The sequence below is a fragment of the Pinus tabuliformis genome, chromosome Q, assembly GCF_031772625.1.
Source record: "Pinus tabuliformis cultivar Carrire ecotype Pingquan chromosome Q, CPIR1, whole genome shotgun sequence".
Lineage (NCBI taxonomy): Eukaryota > Viridiplantae > Streptophyta > Pinopsida > Pinales > Pinaceae > Pinus > Pinus tabuliformis.
Window position 1 is genome coordinate 806816277 of NC_142296.1, and position 5043 is coordinate 806821319.

General features: G+C 50.3%; 2 non-coding genes across 2 annotated transcripts; both read left to right on the forward strand.

The window, feature by feature from the left end:
- The first annotated feature begins 281 nt into the window (after positions 1-281).
- Positions 282-2093, forward strand: LOC149222031 (18S ribosomal RNA). The gene has a single exon (XR_016249895.1). It is a non-coding gene; the product is annotated as an 18S ribosomal RNA (ribosomal RNA).
- A 2606-nt stretch (positions 2094-4699) lies between these two features.
- Positions 4700-4853, forward strand: LOC149222032 (5.8S ribosomal RNA). Its single transcript, XR_016249742.1, has one exon. It is a non-coding gene; the product is annotated as a 5.8S ribosomal RNA (ribosomal RNA).
- Positions 4854-5043: the final 190 nt, after the last annotated feature.

Here is a 5043-nt window from a genome sequence, read left to right on the forward strand (position 1 = left end):
TTGGAGGCATTTCTAAGGGATTCGGTGAGTGATCGCTCGTTTTCTTGTTGGTTGGGCCATGGCTGCAAACTCTGGAGTGGCCTTGGTGCGTTATGGCTCGGCAGGTCTGCCCATTTGTTTGCCATGTCCTTGGCATGTTGCGTGTGCTTCCTTCTTGGGATGCAAGAGGTTCAAGGCATAAAAGTTTTACATGATATTTTGACGTCTCTTTGACTTGATGGGTGTTCAGGCTGGCTCTCGGTAAGAGAGCGCCCGGAATTCCCTTTGAAGCGGGAGGGTGCTACCTGGTTGATCCTGCCAGTAGTCATATGCTTGTCTCAAAGATTAAGCCATGCATGTCTAAGTATGAACTAATTCAGACTATGAAACTGCGGATGGCTCATTAAATCAGTTATAGTTTTTTTGATGGTACCATACTACTTGGATAACCGTAGTAATTCTAGAGCTAATACGTGCACCAAGTCCCGACTCTTTGGAAGGGATGCATTTTTTAGATAAAAGGTCGGTGCGGGCTTGCCCGCTTCTCCGATGAATCATGATAACTCGACGGATCGCACAGCCCTTGTGCTGGCGATGCTTCATTCAAATTTTTGCCCTATCATCTTTCGATGGTAGGATAGAGGCCTACCATGGTGGTGACGGGTGACGGAGAATTAGGGTTCGATTCCGGAGAGGGAGCCTGAGAAACGGCTACCACATCCAAGGAAGGCAGCAGGCGTGCAAATTACCCAATCCTGACATGGGGAGGTAGTGACAATAAATAACAATACTGGGCTCATCGAGTCTGGTAATTGGAATGAGTACAATCTAAATCCCTTAACGAGGATCCATTGGAGGGCAAGCCTAGTTCTAGCAGCCGCGGTAATTCCAGCTCCAATAGCGTATATTTAAGTTGTTGCAGTTAAAAAGCTCGTAGTTGGATCTTGGATCGTAAGGGTCGGTCCGCCTACTCGGTGTGCACCTGCCATTCCGTACCTTTTGTCGGCGGCGTGCTCCTGGCCTTAATTGGCTGGGTCGCGGTTCCAGCGTTGTTACTTTGAAAAAATTAGAGTGCTCAAAGCAAGCTTATGCTCTAAATACATTAGCATGGAATAACATGATAGGAGTCTGGTCCTATTGTGTTGGCCTTCGGGACCGGAGTAATGATTAATAGGGACTGTCGGGGGCATTCGTATTTCATTGTCAGAGGTGAAATTTTTGGATTTATGAAAGACGGACCACTGCGAAAGCATTTGCCAAGGATGTTTTCATTAATCAAGAATGAAATTTGGGGGCTCGAAGATGATCAGATACCGTCCTAGTCTCAACCATAAACGATGTCGACCAGGGATCGATGGATGTTGCTCTAAGGACTTCGCCAGCACCTTCTGAGAAATCAAAGTGTTTGGGTTTCGGGGGGAGTATGGTCGCAAGGCTAAAACTTAAAGGAATTGACGGAAGGGCACCACCAGGAGTGGAGCCTGCGACTTAATTTGACTCAACACGGGGAAACTTACCAGGTCCAGACATAGTAAGGATTGACAGATTAAGAGCTCTTTCTTGATTCTATGGGTGGTGGTGCATGGCTGTTCCTAGTTGGTGGAGCGATTTTTCTGGTTAATTCTGATTACGAACGAGACCTCAGCCTACTAACTAGCTACACGGAGGTTCCCCTTCGCGGCCAGATTCTTAGAGGGACTATGGCCGTTTAGGCCATGGAAGTTTGAGGCAATAACAGGTCTGTGATGCCCTTAGATGTTCTGGGCTGCACGCGCGCTACACTGATGCAGCCAACGAGTTTTTATTCCTGGTTCGAGAGGATTGAGAAATCTTCTCAAATTGCATCGTGATGAGGATAGACCATTGCAATTATTGGTCTTCAACGAGGAACTCCTAGTAAGCGCGTGTCATCAACTCGTGTTGACTACATCCCTGCCCTTTGTACACACCGCCCATCGCTCCTACTGATTGAATGATCCGGTGAAGTGTTCGGATTGCGTCGACGATGGTGCTTCGCCACCGTCGACGTCATGAGAAGTTCATTGAACCTTATCATTTAGAGGAAGGAGAAGTCATAACAAGGTTACGTAGGTGAACCTGCAGTAGGATTATTGATAGCAGGGGTGTTCTTTTTTGGTTTGGGTTGGTTGGGTTTCGATTGCAATGTGGGACTTTGTGGTGCGTCTCTAGGGGAGCGGGTTTGGTGTTTGGCAGGAACATTGTTGGTTGCTTGTCTCGAGGTAACTATGCTTGTTTTTTCGTGTGTGCTTGCAAGCCATGCTTGTGCTTGTCCCACCCATCCTTTGTTTTTCTTCCCCCCAATGTGTTTCTGCAGGGGGTCCGGAAGCTTGTTTCTTGGGAGCCCTTCCGACGATCTGTTTGGCCGGGCATGGTTGCTGCAGAGTTGAGGTGCTCGATAAATACGATGGATAAATTCGGACTCATTCGTAGCGGTGGTGCTCGGTCTTTTGTTCGTTGGAAGGCATGGGCCAAGGGTGCGGGCTTCCATAGTTGGTTCTCTCGAAAAGGCGGCGGCGGTTGATGTGTTTCTTGGGTGAGCTTTTTGGCTGGTGGTTGGGTCGAGGGAGTGGTTGCACGCGCGCCTGGTAGCTCAAACCTCCCGTGAGGCGAGATTGTCGGGGTGCGATCAAGTATGGGATGGATGAAGAGTGGTTCAACCCGTTGGGCTGGCCACCCTAGTCCCTCCCGACCGTTCCTTCGACATGCCCTCGCGGAAAGGTTGGGTGTCGAGGTAATGAAAAACCCATCCCTCGGTCTGAGCTCCATCGAGATCGCAATTTTCCCCGCCGACAGGCATGAGGGTGGCAATCTTATCTCGTGCCTTTGCCGTCGAGGGAATTCCTCGTCCTCTCGTGACCCACTCACCTTCTGATGGAAAAAGAAGTAGTGGGTCGTGTCTTTGTTCCTCCCTTTGGATTGTGGGTTTTTTGTGGGACTTGCGTCATTTCTTTGTTTCGTGGTGTGCGCTTTGCGAACGTCCCTGTCTCTAGTGGCCTTGCACCATCGATGTATTTGTGGCCCGCGGATTTCTCCAGTGTTGAGCGTCGGCCTGTGACAACACCTCTTTGGAGTTTGATTATTTGACCCCCGTACACGTGTGTTTTGTACACGGAGGGGTGCAAGAGCGAGGTGGGTTTGTGTTATTGGCAGCCGTCTATTTGTCGTTTGAAGCCGTGTGCCGTTGGGTTGGGGGGCTGTGTGCCTCTCAGTGACGTGCTCCAGACACGGGTCTCATCGTGGCCCTTGTCTTTTCTATTGGTCAGTTTTAGGTTGTGATTTATTTGCTTGGTTGTTTGCTATGTTGTAAAGCTGGAAAGGGTGTTGTGCTGAATGCATGTGGGAGGGTGTGAAGAGGTGGGAGACTTTTTTGATTCGGTGCCTTGTTTGATTTCTTTTTGGTTAGCGGACATCTACTCGGCGTGCTGTTGAGCTTCTCCCTTTTCTTGGGATCTTTGTTTATTTGGTGTTGTTTTCTTCCCTTCTTCCTTTTGCCCCTAGGTTTACGGAGGAGAGGTGGGATTGTTGTGGATTGGTGTTCGGGAAGGACAAAAAGTAGGGCGAGTTCCCAGGGTGGCCACCCTAGTCCTTCTCGATCACCGTCCCCTGCAGTTCCCCCCTTTTTCTGAAGGCGCGGTGTTTGGGAAGCTTGCTCTCTGTTTGAGCCTCCCCTTGTGAGCCGGTAGCCACGTTTGATATCTCTTGCTTTCCTGTTGTTTTCTTCCCTTCTTGCTTTTGGCCCCTTGGCTTTATGGAGAAAAGGTGGGATTGTTGTGGATTGGTGTTAAGGAAGGACGAAAAGCAGTGCGAGTTCCGAGGGTGGCCACCCTAGTCCTTCTCGATCGCCGTCCCCTACAGGTCCCCCCCTTTTTCGAAGGCACGAGGGTCGGGAAGCTTGTTCTCTGTTTGTGCCTCCCCCTATGAGCCGGTGGACGCATTTGATATCTCTCTTTCTTTCATGTTGTTTTCTTGTGGATTGGTGTTCGGAAAGGACGAAAGGCAGTGCGAGTTCCCACGGTGGCCACCCTAGTCCTTCTCGATCATTGTCCCCTGCAGTTACCCCCTTTTTGCGAAGGCACGGGGTTGGGGAAGCTTGTTCTCTGTTTGGAGCCTCCCTTGTGAGCCGATAGCCACAGTTGATATATCCCTTTATCTCTTGTTGTTTTCTTCGCTTCTTCCTCGTGGCCCCTAGTGTTACGGAGAAAAGGTGGGATTGTTGTGGATTGGTGTTCCGGAAGGACGAAACGCAGTGCGAGCTCCCGGGGTGACCACCCTAGTCCTTCTTGATTGTCTTCCCCTTCAGTTCCCCCCTTTTTCCAAAGGCACGGGGCTTTGGGAGGCTTGTGCCTTGTTTGTGCTTTGTTTTCTACCCTTTTCTTCCTTTCGGTCCCTAACTCTACGGAGAAAAGGGGGAATCGTTGTGGGCTGGTGTCAGGGAAGGGCTAAAAATCAGTGCGAGCTCCCGGGGTGGACATCCTAGTCCTTCTCGATCGCTGATCCATGCATTTCCCCCCTTTTTGCAAGGGCGTGGGGCTGGGGGAGATTGTCCTCTATTCGAGCCTCCCCCTGTGAGGGGGTTAGACACCTTTGTTTCTCTTTATCTCATGCGTTTTTCCTCCTTTTGCCCCTTGGCCTTAAATTTGTTGTGGGGGGTGCTCTTATTCAGTTTTGTGGCCGATTTTTTGGTAATACACGTGGAAACGACTCTCGGCAGTGGATATCTCAGCTCTTGTTACAATGAAGAACGTAGCGAAATGCGAGACTTAGTGTGAATTGCAGAATCCCGTGAATCATCAAGTTTTTGAACGCAATTTGCACCCGAGGCCTCGGTTGAGGGCACGTCTGTCTGGGTGTCGCATCTCATTCAAACGCACTCCCTGCAATATGCTAGGGAGCAGCGGAGCTGGTCATCCGTGCCCCGTGCGGTGCGGTCGGCTGAAATACCTCAAGCGATGTTTCGTGGTGTGCGTCGGCGAGCGGTGATCTTGTTCCCTTGGATGGGCAGTCGGCGTTAGCCGATGCGGGCTTTGTGTGGCATCGCTCGAA